At 36.0% G+C, this 17,814-nt stretch overlaps 1 protein-coding gene and 1 long non-coding RNA gene across 2 annotated transcripts in view; one reads left to right on the top strand and one right to left on the bottom strand.

The window, feature by feature from the left end:
• LOC127851067 (N-acylglucosamine 2-epimerase-like) overlaps nt 1–17,814 on the bottom strand; it is a 113,585-nt gene that overhangs the window by 72,639 nt on the left and 23,132 nt on the right. The window lies entirely within an intron of this gene.
• On the top strand, nt 795–1,942 carry LOC127851076 (uncharacterized). Its single transcript, XR_008035647.1, has 2 exons — nt 795–990; nt 1,602–1,942. It is a non-coding gene; the product is annotated as an uncharacterized LOC127851076 (long non-coding RNA).

Here is a 17,814-nt window from a genome sequence, read left to right as displayed (position 1 = left end):
CGATTAAATCATTCATCCGTGACGATCGGATGCTTCAGCAAGTGGGGAAGATATCCTGTGATGTGCCGATTGCGCTATTGCGCTCCGGAAATTTGATACGAGAAATATTAATTTTTTTAAATTAATATTATTTTTTCCTGGTGTTTTAATCCACCTTTAATGTAGAACTTGAAATAAAAGTAGAATCATATAGCGTTTTACCATTTTCACGTGCAAAAATATCAAACCACACCTACCACTCGTGCAAAAGCGCCCGATTGTTACGAATGAATGATTGTATTGTTATCTTGCACGAAATATACGCAAATGATTACATGTGCAATTTTAAATTAAAATCTTGACTCATCACTGAGATATTTAAGTTTAAAAAGTGTTGATTTAGTAAAGTCTCTAAGTGTATATGTGAGTTTATGCGTGCCGTTTTAGAACATATATTATAATGTCTACTTTTATGTGATTCGTGAAAATATAAAATTACTATGACCAAGCATTGTGCAAGCAAACAACTTAAAACAAGAAGGCATATACTGGCTTTAATTAAGGAAAATTAATCAATTTTGTTTCCCGGAGTGATCAAACACGTTTTTGAAGTTTTTAAGGTTACTTACAACAAAGAGTTCACATGTTTCTCGTGGCAAATGATCCAATTGAATTGTATTGTAGTTATAGAAACACACTATAATAACAAGTTATGAATGCAATGATTTGTAACGACATGAGTGAAACAAACATTCGACAAATCACCAAAAGCAAAACTTAAGTTTATAAACTTATGCGCGCATACAGTTCTTGTTATTGTATCTTCTAGGATGGTAAAATGTATAAGGCTTTAACTGAGAACGTGCGTCTCCCTAACTCGGTCAACGGAATGAACGTTTGCAGAATGCTTAAACTAGCCTTTCAAAGGAAATTGCTGTTTACCATTAACAGTGATGGCGCCATTGTATATAACGGCATAGATCCTCGGAGCTCACCCTACGTAATGACAGAGTATGTATTAACTGTATTGTGCATGCAACGATAAAAGTATGTGTAGCACAGGTACATATAACAAAAACAAATATGTAGTTAAAAATGCTAAATGTTTACGATAATATTCAATATTTAAATACTATTAAAGCATAATGGGGATTATAGTAAATTACTTCATCGCACGTGTGGATGTGGACAATACTCTACATTGAAACAAAAGTAACAATAAGATGAAGGGGACAAACCATTTCATGGTGTGCGTAAAGAAACTCATTTTCCTTTCTGGTTAACTAAACCTATTTCAAATTGAAGAAAATACTGGATTCATGCATACATTATCAATTTGATATAATTGAAATACACGATCAGTTTTGATGTCATAGATGCTGCGTACTCGCAATTATGATTGAGTCGTCAATCAAGGCATGTCGCTGAAATACGCAAATATTTAAATATGTGATAGCAATATATGTATGAGTTAGTTCCATTACAATTAAACAATTAAGACGGAGAAAAATAAGATTATTCAAGATTCCGTTGAAATTCGTACATCCGCACATTTTTCCTTATTTCTTATGTGGAGAAAACATTCTGTTACACTGGAGGCTCTTATATTGTCTTTATTTCAGAATCGATTGTACCAAAGTAACCACACAGTTGAAAGATAAGGGCATCACGATGGCTGACATTGACACCAACGATACCTTTTGGGGAACAGTGACTGTGGACTAATTAGATAAAACAACGTGTTGAATGTTTGTTGAAAAAGCCTGAACAAAATTTCAAAAAGCAACCACGAATATACTTTTATCAGATAAAAGAACAATCACAAAATGGGTAAATATTGAACTAAACAATTCGAGGGAACATACAAAGTAAACCAATCATTTAAAAGAAAGTGGGAAACCTTCGCTGAAATTGACTTGTAATGACTTATTATAGAGAAGTATGAGATGAGACTAAGCATGAATGCTTGTCGTGGCTTTGGATGAGTTTTTGTCGAGTGTATGGGCTTGAGCGCGTGCTTTAGTCCGTCGCAGATTGTCCGTAATTCAATTTCGCCATTAACAATGCGATTTTTAAACAACTTACTTCAAGTGTTATCATGAGATGCTTTATCGCGTGTAAAACTCTACCTGAATAATTATGGTCACTCTTACAGGTCGAAGGTTAAATTTGTACCAAAGTCAATGACAAATTGGCATGTGCTGTGTGTTGCGCGTATCATTTTTTTACCTTCCTCCAAAATCAAGGTCACTCAGAGAGTTTACATGTTGAATTCGGCCATAGTATAGCTTTTCAGACTGAAAATTCGTCAATTAATATATAAGCTCACATCACCATGTAGTGTTAAGGGGATCTGTTGGGATATGAATATGTGTGACAAAGGTCCAAAGACCTGCCTATCTTAAGAATCGTGTACAGAATCGTCTTTTAAGCTTGAACGTTTGAGCGCCATCGATAGAGAAGTAAACGAAAAGTTGAAAACACAAGCTTCGGGACGCCGAAATAGATAAATGACCATACTCCTCCAAAACTCGTCACATCCAACATTTCTTTCTTTACGACCATCTACAATAATGGTTATTCAACGGTGAAGATTTTAGATATTTCAACCAGGCAGTTAAAGGGGAGTTGAAACCCGTGCTTCAGGACGCAAAGACGTATGAACGGTCGAACGTACGGAAATACGTGCGGACGGACGGACAAGTGCAAAACCAACGCCTCGCGCTCAGTGGGACATAAATAAATAACTCAAAAACACAAATTTTGCAATAGTGCTTTAAAAATGACTGTGTTTCATAAACATACATGCACACTTTTAGTTATGCCCCCCGATCGAATGATCGGGGGTATATTATTTTTGGCCTGAATGTCTGTCTGTCATTCTGTCTGTCATTCATTCTGTCCCAAAACTTTAACGTTGGTCAAATCTTTTGCAAAATTGAAGATAGCAACTTTGGCATGCATGTGTATCTCATGGAGCATGTAAAAAATTGACAAATATGTTAAAGAAAAAGAGAAAATGACATACAGGCACACACACGATGACACCAAGACTGAAAAAAATATTAACAATAGAACAGAACATATGTGACTATAACCATATGGGTCGTAAAATGCCGTCCAAGATTAGTCTGTGAAGTCCGCACAGGTTAATCTGGCACGACAATTTCCGCTTTTATGATATTTTTCGTTAAGAGAGAGTATATTCTTAGCAAAAAAAATCCAGTTTAGGCTGAAAGTGTCGTCCCTGATTAGCTTGTGCGGACTGCACAGGCTAATATAGGACGACACTTAAGGCGCATGTATTAAACCCCCTATTCACAGAGCACGGTCCATATGTAGTAACAAAAACCTGTACAAAAGGTGGTTTATTTATTATTATTGCATAAACTCTATCTATAATGCCCTCTGGCGAGGTGCAGAAACTTGGCAAAAGGAGGGCTTGAACGGGAGAAATCGGGTATTGACAAGGCGATTCACGTGCCGTTCAAGCCTTGTTATGTGTTTTTCATTATACCTATAAAGAAACAGGTGATTTACATGTGAATAAATGAGTGAGCTAACAAAGTAGTTAAATTTGGGTAGAGTTTATAATAATTGTAATCATTTTCTGATATATTACAATTAACCAATCAACAAAATATATACATTGTAACACAATAATTACTCTATGCGTACACTTCAGTTGTTAAAATTATTTTAACCATAAAGCTGGAAATACTGACTAGAATAAAGGTTTAAACTCAAATAGTATCTTTAAGTGGCAATGAAATAGATTATCTCTGTTGTAGATACCGTTTTTGTTCGAAGACATTATTTTATATATGTGTTTATGCCTTTAAAAAATAGAATTTTAAAAAAATACACGCAGAGAAGATATTGTTTCAAAATTATAGATATTTGTAAAATAATAAAACGTCGTTTATGACGACAGTATGTACAACGTCATTTTAGATTCCAAAACATTGATACATTATTATTCTACGTGCGGTGTTAAATGATGTTCACATGTAGTGAGACTATATATTTCCCGCAATATTGATGATAGCGTAATGCAGACGTTCACATGTAGTGGGACTATATATTTCCCGCAATATTGATGAAAGACGTTCACATGTAGTGGGACTAAATATTTCCCGCAATATTGATGAAAGCGGAATGCAGGCACATTAGTAAACAGAGAAAAATATCAATATTCGACCTAAATAAATAATATAGCTGTGTAAATATGTATTTGTCGCAAAAAAAGTTCTTCTTCATGTAGTGGGACTATATATTTCCCGCAATATTGATTAAAGCGTTCACATGTAGCGGGACTATATATTTCCCGCAATATTGATGAAAGCGTTCACATGTAGTGGGACTATATATTTCCCGCAATATTGATGAAAGCGTAGTCGGACTATATATTTCCCGCAATATTGATGAAAGCGTCATGCAGGCACGTTAATAAAAACAGAAAAATATAAATATAAATATTCGACCTAAATGTAAAATCAATGAGCGTATAAAACATCACCAGCGTTATAAAGCAAATAATAACGGTTTAAAACACTTAAAAAAAACAACATCAAGTTTCCAATGGGTTGAGATCGCATATTTCTGATCGGAAACGGTTAACTGTTCAACCCCGGAAGTGGCTTCTTCCTAGGTAGCTCGCTTTCGAATTCAAGCTCCTCCTCCATGCGCATTTGCTTCCGGTGGGTTGCGTCAAAGTCTGTGTCGTCGTTAGGACGCCGTCCCGTCGACTAGTTCATCGGATGCCGTCTTGTCGTTCCTGTCGGCTTGTCGTCGTCGTCGTCGGGAGACATCATGCTGATGTTGTGGCCGACACACATGAGGATGCCGACGAGTATATTGGTGATCATTCCTACGACTGCCAGAGCGTAAGACAAACTTAGGGCGTAACCAAGCCTCTTGATTGCCACTGCGTACATGGCTATGCCAATAATCGCCAGGAAACCTAGAAAATAATTTTATAAACTTGTCAGTCTTGATAACTTTTAGAAAAAATATGAGGGCGTAACCAAGCCTTTTAATTGCCACTTCATAGATGGCTATGCCAATTATCGCCAGGAAACCTAGGAAATAATTTAAAAGATTTGTTAGTCTAGATATATTTCAGAAAAAATGCGATTGTTACAGACTGGCAACCAATTTAGATTCAAATATTCACAAAGGACGAGCTGAGAGCTCAACCGCGTCCATTGATAAACACCGCGTTCACTGTAGGTCAAATGAAAGCCACGAACAAATATCATATGTATCAGTACAGCGTGATGACCTAAAGTTGATTTCAAAAACGCATTCAAGTGCATGCACTTCTACAGCTTTGGGAGTATGTAAGTCTGTGGGTAGTCACATTGTACAACTTTGATCCTGCATAAACGTTTTTGTATGAACACGCACATGATACAAGATAAACAAATGTTCGACCTGACCGTTTCAATGTAGTCACCCCAGTCTTAATTACGTACATGAATATATTTGGTATGTGTTCTCCGGCTAAACATTATCTATCACTATCTATCGAAATATACATAGCTATACATGCAACATAGGCGGTGATAACTGCGCCTGTAGCGAGTCGCTTCTCCCGATAGAGACCGCAATGAAAGAAAACAGAGAGCGACGTGAAGCAGTAAAAGCCCATCTTCGCAAATACGTTCAGAACAGCGCTTGATATGATGACACCTTTTTCTGAATGAAACAAAATACGTGGGCGTAAAAATATGAACTTACGTTGTGTGTCAATCACGTTTTTCTATTCACAACAGTTATCAGATCAACCCACTAGCGTTTACGGCACTACTGGCTATGATTTTACCTTTATGTGCAGGAAATACAACCTTTTGTAAAGGAGATAAAATTGTAATGTGTGTATTGTTATTGGCATGAGATAAATAAAGATAAAAGCAAATACGTTTAGACCAGTTCTTGCAATAGCGATACAATTTCTAAAGTACTCACAAATCAAACGATTGTCAAGTTAAAATTCTGTTTAGTTTTATTCATGTCTAATAAATTGTTTAAGTTTATTTTTGATTATCATTTCAACAAAATCGATTACATCCAACTCTGTTTTAACGGCACTGAAATAAAGAAGAACAATACTAATGAATACAAGAAAATGTGAGCTTTATATGTCTAGTATCTACAAGGAATCACATGATATAAAATTGCACTCTTCGAATAAAATCAACCCTCAGTCAATTGAATTGTTTGTAAGCACATCTTCAGAAAACCTGATGTTCACGTAAGCCATATATCAAACTATTTGGACAAAGTATAAATTGGGCTAGACAGATAACAATTGAACAGTTGATAGGAAATCCCAGTTCCTTTGTTTTAATCACCGTGATGTTGGCTTTGCTATTGATTGTGCAACTATATAGATCAGCCCATACGCGTTTAAAAAACATTGGCAATGCTGAAACCTATCTCTAAATAAAGGCAAGATTACTTAAAGGCCCTATAAAGGTGACAAATCCAATTATTATGCATTTAAACTTGTCTAATTTTTGCCAGATTTTAGTTTCTCTTGAATAAAAAATGCTAATAACACAGCTGAGGTGCAACGTTGTCAAGAAGTATTGAAGATATACCGTTTCATAATTGGAAGAAATGTTTACAACTTTGAAACTAACGTGATGTGTAGCCCCAAAGCGGTGACGTATGCTAAAAATAGCCAAAAGAACATTCACTTCTATTTAAAACAACTTTTTACCAGCAAAAAGTAACTAATTAGATCACTACAAACGTTTTGACCATTATTAGAAGAGATATACTGTGTGAATGATACCGGAAAACATTGAAAATCAACGATGTATTTTTGGTGACCTGAGTCACTTTCACTTTCACTTTCCCGAGTAAACAGCGATGTAAATAAACTGATTGTTTGTAAACACGATTGACTTGGAAGACACTGTATTTTGAGCTCAAAACAAGCTGTGTTGCTCATATTTTTATGGTAATGTCCAATAGCATATACATATAGTTTTTGATAACCTTTATATATAAAATACGGACAAAATATTTTAAAATCGGTAAATAATTACGGATCTTCACCTTTATAGAGACTTTAATGATGATGTTCATCATGTATATGTATCAGGCAACCGCGGTCAGAATGGCGATGTCATTGAGGACAGCGGTCTCAGATAATGCATGCACGTTATTGTAATACTATCTGTTTAAGTGTTCGCATTCTGTGTTCCGTTACTATACTGAGCTAATGGCATTTATCATCATATCTTTTAAAGTATTTAATAATAAAGCGCCTCTACCATTTATTTATTACTGAGACACAATATTTTGTTATAAATTATAAAGTAAACAAGCACCATAGCCTTTCTTACTGAACCATACGGATTGACCTGGAAATGGTAATAAGTATCATAGCAAGTCTCGTTTATCGTCGGGCACGCCATGAAGAGGCCAGCATGCGTGACGTAGCCGTCGTCCGTCCTGTCCGCCCAGTGGAAAGACGCCACGGCGGTGGTGTAGAAGACGACGCCAAAAGATTGACGAGAGTTGCGACGACACTCCAATTAATCTGTTCACACATATTTTTTAAGTTTTCTTCTGACAATTCAGGTTTGAGGTTTAAGGCTTACTATCTCCTAATTTAAATTCTGTAAAAAGCCAGTGTGAGAATCGTGTTGGGATTCGAAGCAAAAATACAAGCAATTAGTTTCGATTACATTTCTAGCAATATTTATACACTATCAAGCATTTATAAGAAAAAGGAGTATGTGTGAATCATACAAAATAATAGTATAAATGGTTTATAGTTCCTTTAAAGATCATTTATGATGTAATGTTTCGATACCGCAAATAGCGCGTTGTACTTAACATGTTAAAATTTATACTTATTAAATTAACAATTAAAATCAAATGTGCAAATAAACTGGACTGTACCTCCTAATCCACCACACATTCAGCTCTCACATTAAATATGTCTTAATATTTACCATACTAAATACAATTCTCAACATTTTATTATGGCCGCTTAATTATTTAGAACATTTATCGACTTTCATTGACATGTCCCTTATAATTAGACAAGATCTGTCAAACACACCGCTAGCAAAATCTTACATGAAACGTCAATAGGTTTTAAATTTCAAATTTTCGTTCTAATTCATAAGGTTTACACTGGTTCGTTATTGTTTATCGTATTCGGGTCATTATCTACGTATATATATTTAAGCGTATAAGCCACATGCACAATTTAAATTATGGAAAGGTACTCTATATGTAAAATGAATGAATGTAGGTTGCGTCAAAGTCGGTGTCCTCGTTACGACGCCTTTCCGTCGACTTGTCTATCGGATGCCGTCCCGTCGACTTGTCTATTGGATGCCGTCTAGTCGTTCCTGTCGGCTTGTCGCCGTCGTCGGTAGACATCATGCTGATGTTGCGGCCGACAAACATGAGGATGCCGGCGAATATATTGATGATCATTCCTACGACTGCCAGAGCAAACGACCAACTGAGGTTGTAACCAAGCCTCTTGATTGCCACTGCATACATGGCTATGCCAATTATCGCCAGAAAACCTAGGGAAAAAACTTGGCAATTATCTTCAGGAAACCTAGAAAATAATTAAAACTTGGCAATTATCGCCAGGAAAGCTAGGAAATAATAAAACTTGGCAATTAACGTCACGAAACCTAGGAAATAGAACAAACTTGGCAATTATCGCCATGAAACCGAGGAAATAATAAAAACTAGACAATTATCGCCAGGAAAGATAGGCAATGATAAAAAATTGGCAATTAACGCCAGAAAACCTAGGACGTAACACGAACTTGGCAATTATGGCCAGGAAACCTTGCAAATAATAAAACTTTGCAATAATCGCCAAGAAACCTAGTAAATTATGAAAAATTGTCAGTCTAGATAGCGTTTTGAGAACATTTGATAATTATAGGCCGGCATCCAATTTAGATTAAAATATTTACAAAGGACCAGCAGAAAGCTCAACCGCGTCCATTGATTAACACCGCGTTGACTGTTAGTTCAATTAAGGCCTTAAAGGAATATCATATAGATCAGTATAACGTGATGACGTAAAGTTGATTTAAAAACACCTTCAAGTGCCTGCACCTCTTCAGCTTTGACAAACTTTGTTAGTCTGTGGGTATTCACATTGCACATCTTTGGGAGTAAATAAGACTTAGGATAGTCACAGTGTACAATTGTTTTAGCTGGACAACTTTCGGCAAACTGTAAAATTTAATTAACATATTACAGCATCGTACCTCGTTAAATATTTAAAAGTTTCCAGAGTAAAAACAGCTGCATGCAGACTCGGTCCACGTCATCTAGACATTTCTTGTATTGATCCTGCATTGACATTTTTGTACGAACACACACGTGATACAAGACAAACAAATGTTCGAACTGACCGTTTCAATGCAGTGACCCCAGTCTTAATAACGTACATGTATATATTTGGTGTTGTTTATATGTATTGGTGGTTATTGACCTCTGATGTAACACGATTGTTTTCCGGTTAATAATTCTGCATTATCTATCGTAATACATGTACCGTAATTAATCTAAGTTTTCGGACACGAAAAACAATAATTATTGTTTGTCGTGTCCGAAAATAAAGATACGAAAATATTAATCAAATAAGACACATTAATTATGGACAAAAACCCGTATTTCCGAAAACTAAGAGTCACGAAATATAATTTCTTTTGATAAAAAAAAGGGTGTCCGAAAACTAAGAGTGTCCGAAAACATAGTGTTCGAAAACTTAGATTAATTACGGCAGATATACCTGCGACGTAGGCGGTGATAACTGCGCCTGTAGCGAGCCGCTTCTCCCGATAGAGGCCGTAAAGAAAGAAACAGGAGAGCCACGAGGAGAAGTAGAAGCCCATCAGCGCAAATACGTTCAGAACAGCGCTTGCTATGATGAAACCTTTTTCTGAAAGAAATAACATACGTGGGAGTAAGCAAGACGAACTCGTGTTTTGTGTCCATAAGGTTTCTTTATCGTCCTCTGTTATAATATAAACCGTTCAAGAAAAAGCTGGCGGTGAGTATACCTTTATTTGCAGGAAATAAAACATTGTGTAAACGAGATATAAAGGTGTTTTGTTCACACAATGTATTTTTTATTGGAAAGAGATACTGATATAAGCAATTACGTTTAGAGCAGTTCTTCAAAGGACGATATATATTTTCTGAAGGACTCACCTATAAAAGTGTTATCAAGTTAAAATTTTGTTTTGTTGTCATCATGTCTAATACATTTTATACGTTTATTTGTGTTTATCATTTCAACAAAATCGATGACATGTAACTCTATTATAATAGCATTCAAATAAAGAAGAACAATACTAACGAAGATAACAAAACGTGAGTTTGATATGTCTAACAATTACAAGGAATCAAAGGATAAAAAATGCACCCTGCAAATAATATTAGACCTTAGTCAATTAATTCGTATGTAAGCGCATCTGCAGAAAACACGATGTTCAGGTTAGCCTTATATCCAATAATTTTGGCGAACTATACATTGACAGAAAACAAACAAACAGTTTATTGTAAAGCACTGTTCCTTTATATAATATAAAGAAGTGAAACTCCAGATGCTGGAGCAGTATTGAATTATTATCATAAATAATCAGTTGGTCCTTTATTTAAGGCAAGTGACCAATTGCCCAAACAGTACAAAACAGCACAATACAAAACAACATAAACACAAATAAGAATAAAGCTGGGGTCACCGCCTTGGAACGGTCAATGCAAAGCATTGGGGGTTTAAACCGGTTTTAGAGCGCTCAACCCCACACTTGGCCCAGCAATATTCATGTTACATTTAATTGTAAATAAATATTAACCTCATAGCATTGTTACTCAAATTAAACAATAATAAAAGGGATTTAAAACGCATTCAATTTAATTATCATTTAATTACTCAATGGTAGGAAAGATACCAGAGCAAGAGAGTTACGACTTTTTGAGGCACGATGAAATGAAACTACTAACAAGTATCTACTACATTCCTTCTTTATATGTATAAGTCACTGTGATTTTGGTTTTGCTATTGATAGTGCAACTTAAAAGATCAGCCCTTACCGCATGTAAACTAAGCCTTGGCAATGATGACACCGTTTTCTGAATGAAATCAATCTACAATTATTGTTGATGTTCATCATGTATCTGTATTTTGATCAGTGCAATCACGGTCAGAAAGACGATGACAATGAGTGTTCGCATCTTTTGTTCCCTTATTGTACTCAGCTCATAGTATGTGTAATCTCATGATTAAAGGTATTTACTAATCACGCGCCTCTATCAATACTTTGTTACTGAGAAACGATATGCGGATGCAGTACTAAATTATGAAGTAACCAACAAACATATCACCGTACCGTACGGATTGGCCTGGAAATGGTTATAAGTATCGTAGCATGCCTCGTTTATCGTCGGGCACGCCATAAAGAGGTCAGCATGCGTGACGTAGCCGTCGTCTGTCCTGTCCGCCCAGTGGATGGACGCCACGGCGGTAGTGTAGAACACAAGCGCCAGAAGGTTGACGAGAGTTGCGACGACACTCCAGTTAATCTGTTCACACATATCGTTAGAGTTTTCTTCTGACAATTCGGGTTCAAGGTTTAAGGTAAACTATTAGCTGAAATATTGCAATTAACAATTCTGACCATCGTTTTAAGGTTCAAAGGTTAAATACAAGCGATTCTTTTTTAGTGCATTACCAATATATGTATACACTATAAATGATCTATAGAGAATTAGAGAGTGACTCATGAAAACAAAACTAACTAGAAATGGCGCGGCAGAGGCCGACGCGTATCCCTACGCCGAATGTTTGACCCAGGGGCGCCCCATGGTTGGTAATGGGTCCATGCATAGTTGAGATTGACCGTATTGTCATAAGAGAAGTTCAGTATCAATTAGAAGTGAATCGGTGTAGAAATGAAGAAATAAGAGTAAAATATAATTTTGGGTGGGTGTGGCCTATTATGGGCGGGGCGCCCCAGGGTTGGTAAAGGGGCCATACATAGTTGAAATTGACCGTATTGTCATAAGAGATGTTCAGTATCGATTTGAAGTAAATCGGTGTAGAAATGAAGAAATTATAGTAAAAGGCAATTTTGGGTGGGCGTTGCCTTTGTAGGCGGGGCGCCCCAGTGTTGGTAATGGCGCCATGCATAGTTGAGATTGACTGTATTGCCTTCAAAGAGGTTCAGTATCAATTTGAAGTGAATCGGTGTAGAAATGAAGATATTATAGTAAAATGCAATTTTGGGTGGGCGTGGCATATGTGGGCGGGGCGCTCCAGGGTTGGTAATGGGGCCATGCATAGTTGAGATCAACTGTATTGTCATAAGAGAGGTTCAGTATCAATTTCAAGTGAATCGGTGTAGAAATGAAGAAATTATAGTAAAAGGCAATTTTGGGTGGGCGTGGCCTATGTGGGTGTGGCCTATTATTGGCGGGGCGCCCCAGGGTTGGTAATGGGGCAATACATAGTTGAGATTGACCGTATTGTCATAAGAGAAGTTCGTTATCAATTAGAAGTGAATCGGTGTAGAAATGAAGAAATTATGGTAAAAAACAATTTTGAGTGGGTGTGGCCTATTATGGGCGGGGCGCCCCAGGGTTGGTAATGGGGCCTTACATAGTTGAGATTGACCGTATTGTCATAAGAGATGTTCAGTATCAATTTGAAGTAAATCGGTGTAGAAATGAAGAAATTATAGTAAAAGGCAATTTTGGATGGGCGTGGCCTATGTGGGCGGGGCGCCCCAGGGTTGGTAATGGCGCCATGCATAGTTGCGATTGACCGTATTGTCATAAAAATAGGTTCAGTATCAATTTGAAGTGAATCGGTGTAGAGATGAATAAATTAAAGTAAAAGGCAATTTTGAATGGGCGTGGCCTATGTGGGCGGGGCGCCCAAGGGTTGGTAATGGGGCCATGCATAGCTGAGATTGACCGTATTGTCATAAGAGAGGTTCAGTATCAATTTGAAGTGAATCGGTGTAGAAATGAAGAAATTATAGTAAAAGGTATTTTTGGGTGGGCGTGGCCTATGTGGGCGGGGTGCCCTAGGGTTGTTAATGGGGCCATGCATAGGTGACATTGACCGTATTGTCATAAGAGAGGTTCAGTATCAATTTGAAGTGAATCGGTGTAGAAATGAAGAAATTATAGTAAAAGGCAATTTTGGGTGGACGTGGCCTATGTGGCCGGGGCGCCCCAGGGTTGGTAATGGGGCCATGCATAGTTGAGATTGACCTTATTGTCACAAGAGAGGCTCAGTATTAATTTGAAGTAAATCGGTGCAGAAATGAAGAAGTTAATGTAAAATAACATTAAAAAAATGAGTGAAAATCTCTGACCCGGCCCCGCCCCAACCCCCATTACTTTTGACCCAGGGGTCAGATCAAAATTCCGTCACTGTCACCGTCGCACATATGCTCATAGCTACCATGTATGTAAGTTTCAAGGATCTAGTTCTAATAGCGTAGGAGGAGCAGGTGGCCAGGACGGACGGACAGACGCACATCAATACAATATTCCCACTTTTTCTCCGAAAAACGTGGGGATAAAAAGGGATCATAAGTTTTATAATTCAACTGAAGTTCATTAACGATGTCAAGTTTAAACAACGCAAATAGCGCTTTGTAGCTAATATAAAAGTATTAATACTTAATATAAGTTAACCATATAAATCATATTTGCAATACTAGTAAACTTAACTGTACCTCTTAATCCAACTCAGATTCAGCTCTCACTTTCAATAAATCAAAATATTTACCATCTAAAAACATTTATCAACTTTATATTATGGCCGCTTAATTATTTAGAATAGTTATTGATTGTCATTAACATGTCCCTTATAATTAGAAAAGATTTGCCACACACACCGCTAACAAAGTCTTACGTGAAAAGTCAATCGGTTTTAAATTTCAAATCTCTAATAAATAGAATAGAGCTGTCAAACGGTGTACGAGTAAAATCTTACATTAAAAGTCAATAGGTTTTAAATTTCTAATTTTCGTTCTAATTCATTAGGTTTACATTGGTTCGTTATTGTTTATCGTATTTGGGTCATTGTCTACATACATATATTTAAGCTTGTTAGGAATATACCAAATTTATATTTTGAAAAGGAACACAATAAGTAAAATTAAAGGCAAGCGATATTTCATGATATTAGTGAACATATGAGTCTTGAAAAAAAACATGTTTCGGTGGAAGTGGTTAACTGTTGGAAATATCAAGTTGTAGTCATGATAGTTTGAAGCGGATGACATCTTGTGGCAATGGTATGTAGTGGGTTTAGATTGTGTGCTTCTGTTATTGGAAATTTTGTGTGTGTTTGCTTTTGGCTGCTCGATTTAGGCAAAACGCAATTGTTAAAACTTCTATTGGTTATGTTACACATTGACTGTCAGAATGCAAAAGAAATGACCTTCATTTCGCTTTCTATTAACATGACATTGTTTAAGCATACAACAGGCCTAAAGGTCGAATAGCACGAGCTCGCAGTTTTCATGAGTACTAAACATTGTGTAAGTTGTCTTCCCTTGTTTCATTGTTTAAAGCAAATTCCAATTTATTTATTGTTTTTATATATGATATCATGATTATTTTGACTATCTTTTGTCTTCATGTTTAAATTATGGGGTTGTCATTTAAGGTAAATTAATGTCAATTATGACTATTTTATAAACGTCACACATATAGTATGTGCATGTTGTTAGAAAAAAATATTTATTGACTGCTTACGTTATGAGTTTAAATTTATACTGTATTTTATTTTTTGTTATTTTAGGGCGGAAACCGAATCTCTGATTGTCCTATACGGGTAACATATAAATAAATAAATAAAAATAAATTATGAGATATATGAATAATGATATGAAGTGAATGACTTATTAAACGTTTAAAAACTAACGTAATGCTATAGAGGAATGTAATTTTGACATCGTATTTAAATAAAAGTGCGTGAAATAGCGTTAGTTTTTCTCTTAAAAGATGACCCGAAACAAACGAAAAAAAAACAGATCACACATTTCTGTGCTTGGGGATTTCAACTTTGGTAACGACACGATACTGCACAAGGAAAAATACCAACGCTTTGATTGAAGTTAAACGATTTAATGTAAAGAATTACAAGAAGCATATAGACAGTACAATGTACAATCATATTAAATTTATCTAATATGGCATTGAAAATGGTCCGATATTTATATCCGTTATTTAATTGAGTTGTTTTCATCCAGGATGGTCGGTAAGATGGTTGTTAGAAACAATAGTTGTTCAAAATCTGAATTAATTAGATGTTCCGGACAATTGATTGAAATCGCACGAAATCTACGTAAAAATTACATGTAGTGTCTATGTCTTTAAAACAACCGTGTTCAGTCAAGACAATGCATATTTTATATTTTTCGGAAAAATACACCTCAGAATGGCTTTGGCATTGGATGTATGTGGATTTTGCTTTAAAGAACCCGTATTTGGATTCTGTGAAAACTGTTATATTTCGCTTGGTGTAAGTTGCTTCTCAAATCATACTAAGATACATTTATTTACTAGTCATATTGTGTTTCCGTTGGATAACTCAGAGAACGAGACATGCTTATCGGTACCCATAGAAAAAGACATACATGAACAAAAATGCCAAAAGCACGAAACAGAGGCTCAGTCGTTTTATTGTGGAAGGCATGACGCAACCATATGTGGTCGATGTATACTGGCTGACCACATGACTTGTAAAGATGAAATCGTTGATCTACATATAACACAGTTTGATGAACAAAAGGCGAATGCCCTTCTGGTCTCTTTGAACGAAATCGAAGGCCAAATAAAAGCCTTCAGGTCCGTGTAGACAGAAATGTTAAACTGAATGACGAGTGTAGAGCCTCATCTATTGACGCAATTAAAGATTTTCGAAAGAAAATTGATTTAAGGCGTAACCAGTTACAGTTCGAAGCAGAACAATCCACAGAGAGGAAACACAAAGAAAATATGAACAGTCTGGTTGAACTTTCAAAAATCTGCAAAGACGTTTCTCTTCGAATTCAAATGCGTGGAAAAAAATCGAGGAGTTATCGAAGAAAAAACAAGAACGGCATTTGTTTGTATATTCTAAAAAACTGGTCATTGAAATTGATGAAATAAGAACAGCTATTAAGCAGTCAAACTTCAAAAACCATATAACAAAATTCACATTTAAAGAACACCCAACATTGGAAAATATTCTTCAGAAAAAAATTCATGAAATCGGAACACTTTAAGAGGATTGTGATGGAAGCGAAGAAATAGTTGACGATACACATGCTTCTTTTACGGTAAGCGTTCATCTGTCACAGGACAAAACCGTTCAGGCTGCAAACTTGTTATACAACAACAATGAAACACCGGAAATATCACCAGTTCTGCACCTCCTGTTACAACCCTCTATTTGTTTATATAAGGCAACTAATTTACCGACATTCAACGCACAACGTAGGCGCAGAGATTTGACTGGAACCAGCTTAGCTGGATCAAATCCCTGCCTTCTACACCAACCACTTGATGTATAAGCTTTAATTAAAAACCCTTGTAGGCCCTATGACTTCATAAATTACACAATTCACACAGTACACACATGACTTATCGATAAACAGAAATATATAACGGAAGGACGGACAACACGGTATCCAACACTTCAGGTAACTTTTATTTGAACGGTCCATGCTAAGCAAGGGGTGTTTAAAAAAACTTATGTGTAAATGAAAAATTCATCGCAGAACTTAAATGAAAACAAATTTAAAACATCTTTTTTGTTTTCAGCGATTTTGAAATCCATGCATGTAGTTTCTGTCCAAACGTTATATATTTAAGGGGACTCCTGAACATGCAGATGAAAGCTGTGCGCGAAAAATAGCACAACCGAAGAATTTTGCGTCCGGTAACATTTTATGTACAAACAGAATTGATCAATCGATTAAAATTAACCCATGTTGCCCAGCATTCGTGAAACCCACGGGTTAGAGCTGAGACCTTTTAAAGGGACCTTTTCACGTAACCATGCTCTAAACTATCCATTATATGCATCTTAAGACTACTTAAAAAACCTGAAAATTATAAAGCGTTGCAACACGAATCGATTGAATAATTTGGAGAGTTCTGTTGTTGTCGTTATATTATGTTACACTACGAGGATTGCTTATATAAAGTATAAAATACATAAATTCTCTATGAGCACGGATGGTCGAGTCTTCCAAGCGTTAGACTTTTACTCCAGAGGTCATTGGTTCGAGCCCAGTTGAGGGTTACTGTTTTATATCTTTAATCTTATTTTTATTTGTACTGGAGCTTTTTAGATCCTATATGTGCGTGTATCAATATAAAGCATTTAATGACAAACTTCAATACATGCCAAAATCTTTAAAAAGTCCCTTTAATAGCTTTGTTACAAAATTAGTTATTTAAATATTGAGATGTTGTCGATATAAGTTAAAAATGCATTGCAATCATTATATAAATTTGGTACAAGTAAATCTCATTTTGAAAGAAATGCAAAATATGTAAAATATTATTTTAGGTTATCAACCTCCTGGAAAGATGACGGTTGAAAGGCCATCAGGTTTGGAAATTTTTACAAAGCTCGGACACCTTGTTCGCATTAAGTACGAGTTTTTGAATGGACAACAATCGGTATGTATAAGTCGCGTTTACAAAACTACATTGCACTGTACGTACATTTTATTTTTGTCATGTCCCAAAAGGTGGACGTGTTAAAGGCGAACCTCCTGATTTTCAAAGAACCAGTTGAGGAATCAAATTTAAAAT

The sequence above is a fragment of the Dreissena polymorpha genome, chromosome 11 (genome assembly GCF_020536995.1).
Source record: "Dreissena polymorpha isolate Duluth1 chromosome 11, UMN_Dpol_1.0, whole genome shotgun sequence".
In the NCBI taxonomy this organism is placed as follows: domain Eukaryota; kingdom Metazoa; phylum Mollusca; class Bivalvia; order Myida; family Dreissenidae; genus Dreissena; species Dreissena polymorpha.
This window is presented reverse-complemented; position numbering and strand designations above follow the sequence as displayed.